This window comes from Lepus europaeus, chromosome 6, assembly GCF_033115175.1.
Source record: "Lepus europaeus isolate LE1 chromosome 6, mLepTim1.pri, whole genome shotgun sequence".
In the NCBI taxonomy this organism is placed as follows: domain Eukaryota; kingdom Metazoa; phylum Chordata; class Mammalia; order Lagomorpha; family Leporidae; genus Lepus; species Lepus europaeus.
This window is the reverse complement of record NC_084832.1, coordinates 106,109,275-106,122,923: the sequence shown is the minus strand read 5'-3', so window position 1 is coordinate 106,122,923 and position 13,649 is coordinate 106,109,275.

Genomic DNA, 13,649 nt, shown 5'->3' with positions numbered 1-13,649 from the left:
AGGAGTCTGTCACAAGGACTCCAAGAGGTAAGAATGGAAACCCTGAACTGGGCTGTATGCCTTTGACTTTGTTGTCAATGTGACATTGACAGAATTCCGTCTTCTGGCATCTGATCTCCTATCTTTTCAGCTCAATTTCTCTTCTACTATTGCACAGTGTTTTAGCCTGCAGCAGCCTGGAGCAGCCTTCTAGTTCATGGAACCTGCCACACCCTATTCCTCCCACTTATCTGCACAGCCCTGCCTACGCCTGAGCAGAACCATACTTTTCCCCTCACAAACACCATTACCTCAGTAGCACTCTCCTCTCTCCAGGGAACTTGCCAGGCAAAGCTTGAGTCTGGTTAAACCAAACTGTCTTCCTACTTTGTGCCTCCTCTGTAACTGGAGAACTCTGAAGCAAAGTACATAGTATGCTGAACACAAATTTTAAATGGCCTTCAACATTGATGATGGGCAAATTTATTATTTCTGTGATATCTTTCTCAATGTCCAACATGACCTTGCTACACATGGTCCTTAGAGCAAGTTCAAACCATTATTCTGTAGATTATTAGCATTGTGAATTTAACCTCAAAGTGCCTCAGCTTCATCTTATGTAAACTATGGAACCTCCACATATGGTTGCTATTGGAATTACATGACTTGATAGATGCACAAGATTTTTAATACCTGGAACCTAGTAGGCTCTATAAAGGCATTTGTTATGATTATGGTTCTTCAATTTCCTTCACCCTCTCCTCTTTCCCCTTTCACTATTAATGACCTTACTTTTCTTTGGAAATAAAAATAATGGGGATCTGATTAGGGAAGATGGAAGAGAAAGAAGCAACCAGGAATCTGTTTAACAACTAAATAAAACTGCACCAGCAGAATCTCTGATGTAACTGTTTTGGAAGTCTTGGGTCCTTTGAAGGCTTGCAATTTCCAGAAGGTCTAGGTAGCAGTTGTGGTTAACCTCAGTCAATTCCATCTCTCTGCACAGCAGCAGCTATCCATTTACCACCTCTAGCCCTGCAACGGAGGGCTGGGCACATGTTCCTGGAGCAGTCTGAGCACAGCCTGCAGAAGCAAGGATAGGCAAAAATGACCCTGCCCTTCAAATATCCGGGCTCTGTTCTATCATTGATTACTGCTCCTAAACACTAAAGTACAGAGACAAACGGCCATTTCTGTTGCTAAGGCACAAGAACAAATGTCTCCTCAGAAGGCACAATGTCCTCTCATTGCTACAAGTGCTTCCCCCTAACATGACTTACAGGAGATTTAAAGTGCAGGCTCCCTTCCCACCCTCAACCCCCTTTAATGTTTCTCTTTTTCTCCTTTTGTGAGTCAGATATTACATACTAGAGAATTCAAAAACAACTGGAAATACAGGGGAAACTGAAAAGTAACCACATACGCTCAAGGAAAGACAGAAGCTCAGAAAGACCTGAGATGACCTTATGTTTACACCCAAGTGGTTGGCGTGGTGGTGCAGCAGGTTAAGCTGCCCCTTGCAAGGCATCCCAAATTAGAGTGCTGGTTAGAATCTCAGCTTCTCTACTTCTGATCCATGCCAGTGTGCCTGGAAAGGTAGCAGATGGCCCAAGTGCTTGACCCTTGTGCCCATATGGGAGACCAGGATGAGTTCCAATCTCCTGGCTTTGTCTGGTCCAACCCTGACTGTACAGGCCATTTGAGGAATGAACCATCAGACAGATCTCTTCCTCTTCCCTCCTTCCCTCCCTCTGTCATGTGCCTTTCAAATAAATATTTAAAGCCAAATTCATGCCTGAAGCCAATTTTGGCAAAAGGACTCAATAAAAGCAATAAAAAAAAAAAAAAAAAAGCAAACCCGGGACCAGTCGCATGGCATAGAAGATTAAGCCTCTACCTGCAGTGCCAGAATCCTATATGGGTGCCGGTTAGAGTCCTGGCTGTTCTACTTCTAATCCAGCTCTCTGATAAAGCCCCTGGGACAATAATGGAAGATGGCCTACCCAGGTGCTTGGGTTCGCCTGCGTCTACATGCGAGACCTGGAAGAAGCTCATGGCTCTGGCCTGGCCCAGTCCCAATTGTTGTCCCTCTCCCTCTTCTCCGCCCCTCCCCCCCATTCTCTCCATATATCTCTGCCTTTCAAATAAATCAAACAAAAAACCAGCATACCCTGAGGAAGGGCAGTATGATCTAGGTTTATCACATTACTTAGATTCAAATGTGCAATTTAACAGTAACCAAAAAATCACAAAACAAAGAAACAGCAAAGTATGAACCAATATGGAAAAAAAAAATCAATAGGAATGAATGAAATCTGACAAAAGATTTACTGAGAAAATAACTTAAAATAACTGCTTTAATGGTGCTCAGAGACATAAAAGACATAGGGAAAGTCAAGAAAATGAAAAAAAAATGATGTATGAACAAAATGAAAGTAGTAATAGAGACAACCTGAAATCAAACACAAACCTCTGAAAATGAAGACTGTTACTGACATGAAAATTCACTTCAGGAATTTGCAGACAGACTTGACCAGGCAGAAAGAAGAATCAGTGAACATGAAGGCAGGATCATGAGAATTATGGAGTCTGGAGAACAAAAAAGAAAGATTCAAGAAAAGTGAACAGAGGCAGAAAGACCTCTGGTTCTGCATTAGGGGGAGCAGCAAACACACCGTGGGAGATCCAGAAAGAATAGAGGAAAAGGGGCAAAGAACATTCAAACAACTCATGACATGAAACTCACCACAATTGGTAAAAGACATGGGCACAGACATCTAACAGGCTTAATGAATTCCAAGTGAGACCGATAAACAGAGATCTATACTGAAATTCAGTATAGTCGAACTGTCCAAAGCCAAAATCCAAGCGAAAATATTGAAAGAAGCAACAAAGAAGCAACTTGGCACATGAGGGGGCTTTAAAAACTTCATGGACAACTTGAATTCCTTTCATTTCCCTAGAAACTTCTTGAAGCCTCCTGGTACAACAGATCTTTAATATCGGCAGATGTTCAAAGTATTTAAAGGAAATAACTGTCACCCCTAATCCTACAACTGGACAAACTTTCCTTCAAAAAAAATCAAGGGGAGAAATTGACATTCCCAAAGAAGTTGAGCGAGTTTGTGACTGCTAGACCTTTCCCTGCAGGAAATGCTTAAGGAAGTTCTACAATCTGAAATGAAATTAGACGGTAACTTCAATCCATACAAAGAAACAAAGATCAATAAAGACAAATGATATGTGAGCAATTATAAAAGCTATTATTATTCTAACAATAGTTTATAACCCTACTTTTTGCTTTCTACATGATTTTAGAGACTAATAGTTTTTAAAAACCACCAATCCAAAAGCAAGTATTGTAACACCAATATAGAAACCCTTCAGTCATTCTGACTTAGAAGGACCCTGGAGTATTTCTGGAAAAAAAGTATTTTTATGTTAAAACAATTCTAAAAGTCCTAAAATGGCCATCAGACATAGAAAGCTTTGTGTGATTCATATTTTAAAAGAAAAATTCTCAAAGACACAGGCAGGTCTGAGGTAGCTTTCCCTGCCCCTTCAGCTTCACAACAGGCAGTTAAGAAGATCCTGGGGGAACGGCTCAAGCCTGTGGAAGCCCAGTAGGCTGAGGGCGGCTGTAGTGGTTTGAGCATGATTGTCAACTCCCAGCGCGTGTTTACTGCAGCAGACAGTGGCAAGAACGTGAAAGACTCTGTGTGCACCCTGCCCTTCAGGCAATGTTACCAGAAGGCATCAGAGGAAACACCCAACCCCACGGTATGACTCCAGGGTGCTCAGTCAAGGCACCGCCAACACCTGTCATGGCACACGCAGGCTGCATAGCTCCTTCGCAAAGCCAACAGAAGGAATCCTGGACATCACTGGGCCTGCTGCTGATAAAGGCACAAGGAGGAAGATTTTCAGTACTGAAAATGAATTCTGTAGGGGGAAAGTCACTAATTATCTCAGCCGTTTTAGCAGTTCTTTCAACCAGAGAGAAGATTTTAATGGATATTTCTAGTTTTTTTTTTTTTCTTTACACCAAGTTAAACAAGGCCTAGTGTTCCTAGAAGAGCCTCCTTTCACTGGCTCAGGTGACCTTGGTACACTTGTTGTGCTGACCTCTGACTTGCTTTTTCAGTCAGCCAAGGGGGAGAGGCTAGGAGGGCTTGGTCTCTTGGCAGAGAAAGCCAGGTTCAACAGAACCATCACACCCATCTGAAGACAACAGTTCATCCCCAGTTAGGTTAATTTCCTGCCCTAAGAATACATGAGGTTTGGAGTGCAGTGTTTTTGGGGTCCATACACCATCTTTGCCTCTCCCTAAATAGGAAGACATTCATCTCTGTAGAATATCATTGTCAGGGCACAGCTCAGGCTTGATAAACCAGAAGCTGCTACAGGATCTCCATGCTCTGATGGACCATGCAGGACAGTCGGCAGCCCAGGGCTCCCTGAATAATCGGCTTGATCCTCCCAGTGTAGACCACATCACAATAGTTAGGTTGGTGCCAAGAATCTTAAGGCCACAGTCAGCAGGCTCCTTCCCTGTGTGTTCCCAACCTCCTCACACAGCCGGAAGCAGAGGTCCTTGCTGTGGGACACAAAGAGAAGTGTGGGTTTGAAGTGACCAAGAATCGTGTCCAGAGCACACCTGGTAACAAGAATGCTGCCTCCCAGGGGACCAGAAGGGCCAGATGCTATGCGGTGACATCCTCAGATCCTGCACGCAGGACACTACAGGAATGAGCTTTTGCTCTTTCTAAAAATAGATCTAGTAGCCAAGTGAAGCATACTTTGTCCAATGTAAAGATCTATTTTCTGATTTTTTTCTGTTTATCCGTTTGTTCCACTCTGTTTCCCGATTGTCTTGTCAAATGCGAAATGTTCCTTCCCCTACTCACTGAAGTTTGGGATTCTGGCTTCTGTGGATTTATTGTCTGTGTCAGACATGCCTCCAGACAGGGCTCTGGGTCATCAGCCTCCAGATTCTGCCCCGCCCCCTGGCCCTCCAACTCCTCCTCAGGCTCTTCGGGAAAACAAATCACCTTGTGTGTGTTGTAGCTCATTTGTTTCTACAGAGAATCAACAGATCATATTCAGGGTCTTGAATAAATTGCTCTATTTTGATATTAGAAACAAAAATGAATCAGATTTAAAATAAGATCTAAAACAGTTAAACTCTTTAAACAAAAGAAAAAGTAGACAAATTGAGCTCTAAGAAAATTTTAGGATGTGGGTATCAAGACGTCAAAAAGGAAAGGATACCCATGTGTGAGATCAGGGGACATGTCAGAAATCACCATCTTCTTCATTTGCTGTGAAACTAAAACTGCTCTTGAAAGTATTAAGTTTTTAAAAAAATCAAAGTTTAAAGCAAAAGATCCTATCAATAGAGTAAAAAAGTCAGCTACAGAAAAATATTTGTAAATCATTTATTTCATTAAATATTAATATCCAGCATTCACAGAGAACTCCAAAAATTTTTTAAAAATCAAATTAAAAGTGAGTAAAATGGACCAGTATTGTAACACAGAAGGTTAAGCTGCCATCTGCATCACCAATACCCCCTATGGGGGTGCCATTTCGTGTCCTGGATGCTCCTCCACTTTTTTTTTTTTTTTTGGACAGGCAGAGTGGACAGTGAGAGAGAGACAGAGAGAAAGGTCTTCCTTTGCCATTGGTTCACTCTCCCATGGCCATCGCGGCCAGCGCACCATGATCGGCGCACCATGCTGATCCGAAGGTAGGAGCCAGGTGCTTATCCTGGTCTCCCATGGGATGCAGGGCCCAAGGACTTGGGCCATCCTCCACTGCACTCCCGGGCCACAGCAGAGAGCTGGCCTGGAAGAGGGGCAACCGAGACAGAATCTGGCACCCCTACCAGGACTAGAACCTGGTGTGCTGGCACCACAAGGCGGAGGATTAGCCTATTGAGCCATGGCGCCGGCTGCTCCTCCACTTCTGATCCAGCTCCCTGCTAATGTTTTGGGAAAGCAGTGGAAGGTGGCCCAAGTGCTTGGGCCCCTGCACCCACATGGGAGACCTGTAAGAAGCTCCTGGATCCTGTCTTCAGCCAGGCCAACCCTGGCCATTGCAGCCATTTGGGGATTGAACCAGTTGATAGATCTATCAATTTTTCCCTTTAACCCCGTCTTTCAAATAAATATTTTTTATTTTATTTATTTTTATTTATTTTTTTGACAGGCAGAGTGGACAGTGAGAGAGAGACAGAGAGAAAGGTCTTCCTTTGCCGTTGGTTCACCCTCCAATAGCCGCCGCGGTAGGCGCACTGCGGCCGGCGCACCGCACTGATCCGAAGCCAGGAGCCAGGTGCTTCTCCTGGTCTCCCATGGGGTGCAGGGCCCAAGGACTTGGGCCATCCTCCACTGCACTCCCTGGCCACAGCAGAGAGCTGGCCTGGAAGAGGGGCAACCGGGACAGGATCAGTGCCCCGACCGGGACTAGAACCCGGTGTGCCGGCGCCGCAAGGCGGAGGATTAGCCTAGTGAGCCACGGCGCTGGCCAATATATATTTTTTTTTTAAAGTGAGCAGAGGGGGTTGGCACTGTGGTGCAGTGGATTAAAGCCCTGGCCTGAAGTGCTGGCATCCCATATGGGTGCCGGTTCTAGTACAGCTGCTCCACTTCCCATCCAGCTCTCTGCTATGGCCTGGAAAAGCAGAAGATGGCCCAAGATGATCCCTGCACCCACGTGGGAGACCTTGAAGAAGCTCCCAGCTTCCAACTTCACTTCAGCTCAGCTCCGGCCATTGCAGCCATCTAGGGAGTGAACCAGCAGATGGAAGCCTCTCTCTGTGCCTCTCTACCTCTTTCAAATAAATAAAAATAAGTGTTTAAAAAATGAGCAAAGAATTTAATAGTTATTTCTCCAATGGCATCAAAATGTCCAATAATCATAAGATGTTCAATATCACTAATCATCAGGAAAAATTAAAGTTTATCAGGAAGTTACTTTGTGCCTGTTAGGAAGCCTATGGTTTTAAAAAAAAAAAAAGTAAAAAATACAGCCTCTGTTCCTTAAAAACTCCAACATTCCACTTCTGGGTATATACCCATAAGAACTGAAAACAGGCTTCTGAGGCATTATTTGTGCACCCATGTTAACAGCTTTCTTTGTAGTAGCTGAAAAGAAGCAAAGCAAGTGTCTTTCATCAAAAGAGTGGAAAGCAAAGTATTGGAAACACATGCAATTTCTATTATTCAATCTTAAATCGAAGGGAATTCTGCAGTATGCTATAACATAGATAACCTAGAGGACATTATGCTGAATGAAGTAAGTCACAGTAAGATACACACTGTGCGACTCCACAGTACTTCCCTGAGGTACTTAGGGTAGTTGGAATCAGACTAGGAAGTAGCTCTACCAGGGACTGGGCACTTGAAGGAATGGGAAGCTGTGTAATGGTTAAAGCTTGAGTTTTCCACAATGGACAGAGTTGTGCAGATGGATGGTGGTTATGGCTGCACTTCATAAAATGCATTTAAGACCACCTAAAATTAATATGGATTTTACATAATGTTTTACCACATTTTGAAAAACAAGATAAAGCAGTCAGAGTTACTCCTTCTCCCTTCCACCAAGTCTATCATCCTTCCAGGGTTGGCACCCATGACCTTCACTGTCCCTCGCTGCTCTTATCCAGACCCAGTCTTGTGCCTGGATCCATATTCTCTTACCTTCAAGGACTTCAATCCTGCAATCCCCACTCCCTTCCCCAGCATCAGTCACTTTCCTTTCTACTAAATTCTCTGTTCAGTACACAAGCAGGCTCTAGTATTGCTTACTTTAAAATATAACTTTCTGGCCGGCGCTGTGGCTTAACAGGCTAATCCTCAGCCTTGCGGCGCCAGCACACCGGGTTCTAGTCCCAGTCAGGGCGCCAGATTCTATCCCGGTTGCCCCTCTTCCAGGCCAGCTCTCTGCTATGGCCCGGGAAGGCAGTGGAGGATGGCCCAGGTCCTTGGGCCCTGCACCCCATGGGAGACCAGGAGAAGCACCTGGCTCCTGGCTTCGGATCAGCGCGGTGCGCCGGCCGCAGCGGCCATTGGAGGGTGAACCAACGGCAAAAAGGAAGACCTTTCTCTCTGTCTCTCTCTCTCTCACTATCCACTCTGCCTGTCAAAAAAATAAATAAAATAAAATATAACTTTCTCTTAACCATCATGGATCAATTATCCTATTTCTCTTCTCACTTGTACAGTAAAATGTCTAGAATTTCCTAAGTTCACTTTCTCCTGTACTTCCACTCGTTCAACCCACCTCTGTTGGGTTAATCCTTCCACTCAGTTGAGACTGCATTGGCCCAATAATTTCTATGTTGCTGAATCCAGTCATCTGTTCTCAGATTACTTCCTTACCATTGTTTGGCATTGTTTTCAGAGTGTCACCTAAATGTTTATATGTTGGAAGCTTGGCCCCCAAGTGTGGTAATGTTAAGCAGTGGGACCTTTAAAAGGAGGAGCCTAATGGAAGTCAACTGAGTCACAAGGGGGTCCTATTAAGGTCGTTCTCACGGGACCTTGATTTCGTTCTCACAAAAGCAAGCTGTTCCACAAGAGCCTCTCCCTGGGATTTGGCTTTCTGTCTTACTATAAGATTTCTTGCTCTCATGTGTGCTTCTGCCACGATGCCATCTGTCATTCAGTGATGTATCTGGTGTCCTTGACACTGTGATGTTTGGACTTTCAAACTCCCAAAGTATGGGCTCAATTAGCCTCTTTTAAGCAACCAGACTTCGGTATTTCACTTGGGATAGGGAGAAGACTGAAGATCATCAGAATAATAGCTAATATTTGGAAGTTAATATTTGATGTCAGGCACTACCCAAAGTGCACTAATTTAATTATCTTCGCTTCAGTCGCAGTGAGAAGTATAATTTCTTATTTCCATTTCACAAATGAAATACCGAGGCAGAGAGAGAAGGTTAAGTAATTGCCTGAGGTCAGCACGGTGAGGGTGGGATTTGAACCCAAAAAAATCTGACTTCAAAGTCCCGTCTTAATAGCAGCAGCAGGACTTGCACAGGGCTTACTGAACACAAGGCACTGTTCTAAGTATTTCACAATCTTGTGAGGTGCAAGCATTCATATATTATCTCCAGTGTACAGAGGACGACACCAGGAGTGACTCAACCAAGTTCACGGAACACTCTACCAAGAATGGGTCATGGAGAAACCCTATGCTCTAAGAGCTTCTTTTTAAAGCTGCATCTTCTGTTTTCCCATAGATAATTAAGGTACATTCAGGGCTGCACCCATTCATGCATGCACATGAAAATTCCTGACAACTTCTTGGTGCTACAAAATTTTTCTGAAAAAATTAAAAATCCTGGAAATCTGATTATGAACGGAATGCAAACTCACATTTGACTAGTACATGTGTAGAGCTGAGGGGAACATAGTCCCCTTGTCCACCCATAGTGACATCCCCTATAAGGAAATCCTGCATGTGACCCCTGCTTATGTTTTACTGCCAAGGATTCTAAGCCCCTAACCAGGCCCCTTCTGTGGTTTCTCAATCCATCCCCATGCAGGGTGCAGAGCTGTTGGATGGCTTTAGAGCAAACTCTGCATCTGCTCATAAGAGCTCTTTAAACCCTCTTTCCTGCCTCCTCCATTAATGTGTACCATCTTGAAATTTCTACCATAAAACTGCTCAGATGTATGTAGAGAGCTTAATTTAAAATGTCCATCCTGCATCCACCATCAGCCTACTTCATACCCATCTGTTAAATGTGCCCACTGTTGAATTTTCAGCTGATGCTAATGTGCTATTCTTCCCAGGTGTCACAATGTTTCCATTATGACTGTTGCTTTGGAGGAAAAATAGGCATTAATGACGGGAATTTCAGCTGATATGCCCAAGTTAAAAGGTTCGTATTCAACTGTACAGGCGAGAGGGAGCCATTGCAGGTTTTGAGCCGAAGAGTGACATGGGACCTACTTTAGAAAAATCAAGCTGGCAGCGAAATGCAGAATGAGTTGGAACAGAGAAAGGGACAGTTGGTTGGAACATGGTGCTGTGAAGCCAAGGGCCGGGAGATGTTGGCACAGAACATGTGGATTCATCAGCACGAACCATTCTCACTGCTAAAAAGCCGGTCAAAGAGCACATCTAACTGATGATGGATTTGTATTAGGAGGACAGCCCTTAAAATATGTGTCTACCCTGAGCTGATTTTATCTTCAGATACCAAATTAAGAAAAAGCCTCCATACATCTGTCATTACTGAGTTAGTGGCTGCCTGGATGCATTAAATCTTCTATTTTCAGACTCAAATGTGCTGGGCAAGTAACTCCACTTCAGGAGAACGAGGATGCTATTTCATCTCTGTGTTCCATGAGTTGGATCCAGGCAGAGCTTTCCACAGGAGAACCTGGCTTTTACACCTCCCCAATGTTTTGACTCTTCCCTCACTTTGATCACTTTATTCCTCACCAATCCCAACCCGAACCCCGCAAAGAGCTGGGGAACTGTGCTTCGTCTCCCTACCCATCTTCATCCATCGTGCCTGGAGGACTGCTTGTGTCAATTTAAGTCTTTATTAGGGTGACAATGAGTAACTGGGAGGGGTTCTGATCCCCTTGGCTAAGTCCTTCCATGATCTACAGGTTCCACCATCTCAGCTGCCTGAACGTCTCATCAATCATGCCCAGTGCACAAGACAGACCTCAGGCTCAGACACATGTGATATGGTCCTATGTTTCCACGTTTTCTTCCCCAAACATGGCTGGGGAGACCTCGGTCAAGTCCTACCACATTATAGCTACTGTGCATTGATTTAGAAAGCAGGGTACATTGTAATCGGTGTTTGGGTAACTACTTTTTTTTTTAATGATTCAGAAAACATGAAGATGACTCATTATTCACATGCAATCTCCTCCTAGAAGCAGTCAATCAGCTTTCAGAACTTTCCCTATGCTATCTGCCAACCTCAAGCTGGAGTCTGACAGTGACCTCTCCCTTGGCCCCCAATTTGTCCTTCCCTCATCATTTTGTTTTCTTTGTGGCATTTCTCTCCCTTTAACTTCCTGCTTTCTCCTCATCCCCCCATAAAAAACAAAACATTCTGCTCCTTTTAAGAGTATCTCCTACCTCAGCAAATGGCAACATCATTTATTCAGAACCCTAGGCAAAACCCAGGACGTTATTCCAACCCCACAGTTCTCAACCTGTCAGCTCACCGACTGCCTGGCTACAAACTTGCTGTTTATGACTCAGTAACTGGTTCAAAAGCTCTCATGTGGTCCTCAAATTTGCATTTCTAACAAGTTCCCAGGTGATGCTGATCCTGCTTGTCCTGCCACCATGCTTTGAGAACACCGTTTTAGAAATTCCTCCCATGCAACAAATAATGAATCAGGTCCTATTGATTTATGTCTCCAAATTAGCTTTTTTCTGCCTGATGGCACTGTCCTAGTTCAGGCCTGTGCTGTTCTTTCTGAAACTGTCCTGATCACCTTCAAGCTGCATCTCTCTGCCTCCAGTCTTCCCCTTCAATATCCACTGCTAATGCAATTATCTAAGACACAGGCGAGACCCCATTTCTTCACGATTTGAGCCCTTTAGTGGCTCCTACAACCCCAACATCACAAGACTTGGTTTCTTCAGCATGGCAGGCAGTGTCCCATTGGCCTAGCCTCATCTTCCTCTCCACACTCACTTCACGACACTCCCTACAGTAACAGTATTAGAAATCCCTAACACACTGTAGTTCCCTGTTTTCTTAGGTGATGTCACTTTCTAGACCATGCTTCTCTGTACCCCTTGGCCAAGAGCTGGGTTCCTACTACCCAGGAGCCCTTCTGTAAACCATGCCCTACAAGGGCAGGATTGAGAACAGCAGTTAAGATGCCATTTAGGGTGCTTGTATCCCTTACCAGAGTTCCTAGGTTTGAGTCCTGGGGCCACTCCGGATTCCAGCTTTCTGTTAACGCAGATGCTGGGCAGCAGCAGGTGATGGCCCCAGGACTAGGAAATCTAGATTGGATCCCAGGTGATGGCCCACATACTGGGATATCTGATTGGCTCCCAGGCACTTGGGGATTGAGTGAGCCAGTGGCTCTCTCCTTTCCTCCCTTGCTCTCAAGTCAAATAAAAATTAAAATGTCCTAGCTGACCTCAGTGACACCTGCTGAGATTTTGTTTGTATGTCCTCTTGTGGCAGGAAGTCTATGGAATTTTATCTCCTGCACCAGCTCAGTGAGTGCCTGAACTGAATTTCCTCCTCAAAATTCACTCTCTCCTTCTAGTGGGTCTGCTTTCCTCTTACTTCCATCTTGATCTTTACAGAAGACCAAGATATCAGAAAGGGCAGTAATGGACAATTCAATCCACGAGTGGCTTCTCTCAGTCCCTCTGTGAAGCCTGGTTCTATTTTCTCATGTATCCTTAATAAAACAGCCACTCTGCTTGTACAAAAATCAGCCTTTCTCTTCAAAGAGCTTGCGGAATTTTATTGCTCTGGCTCTGATGTCTTAAGGAGAATCCAGTGTGGTGAGGAGAGGCCAGGAGGAAATTAAGGAAGGCGGCACATTTAAAGGCCAAAACCCGAATCAAGTATGTTTCTTTTGCCGTGTTCATGAATCACTATGGCTGCAGGAGTCTTCAGCTCTGCAGAATTCTCTAGTTCTAGCATTTGGTTTCTAAACTTGAATAAAGCCAGGATAGGATGCTGTGGTTCATGAACTTCTGACCTGACAGAGACTGGATAGAGAAAAGAGAAATCAGGTGCAATCAATAATGACAAGTAGTCTCTTTGCTCCTCCTCCACTAGATTTATTTGTTTGAAAGACAGACACAGAGGGAAAAAAAAAAAAAAAGAGCTTCCATCTGCTGGGTCATTCCCCAAATACCTACAACAGCCAAGCCTAAGCCAGGCCAAAGTCAGGAACTCCACGTGGATGGCAGGAATATAAGCATGTGGGCCGTCATCTGCTATCCCCCAGCCCCATTAGCAGGAAGCTGGCTAAGAAGTGCAGAATAGCCAGGATGCAAACCACACAGATATGGAATGTAGGTGTCCAAAGTAGTAGCTTAACCCCTTGCACAGTACCCTCCACTCCACTACGATCTTCGTGTTAGCTTTCTGAGTCAGAGATTACATGCTTGGAGGAAGGAGCCATAACATCATAGCCATTGATCCATTAATGGACAAAACTTAGATGCTAAAAAAGAAAATGGGAGAAGTTGATAGGTTTTATTGGAGGCTAATTTGATACCTAGGAATAATTTTTTAAATGAGATGAATAAATTTAAGAAATCAACCAGCTGATATTTTATTGAATCATTTTGTGTACTTAATATACATGTGTATTCTCCTATAGGCATATGCAAATGTGTAAGTCTCACACATTAAAAACTAAAGGATGAAAAGCCCTTTAGGTATATGAAGCTTTATTGTTTTCATTATTATTGCGAACTTGGAACACTTTTTGCCATTATTTTCTTGGAGAAATTTGCTGAGTTTGGCAATTTTCCACTGACATTATGAATTTCTCTATGCCGGGTAGCAGGGACTCTGGGTGGGGGCGGGGATAAGTAATGCAGACAACTGGCTGGAAAACCACCTTATTTATTATCAGGGGTTCTTTGGCCTGAGTGCTGACTCTTTTGGCCATTAATTGCCTGAACCTCTTGTCCCA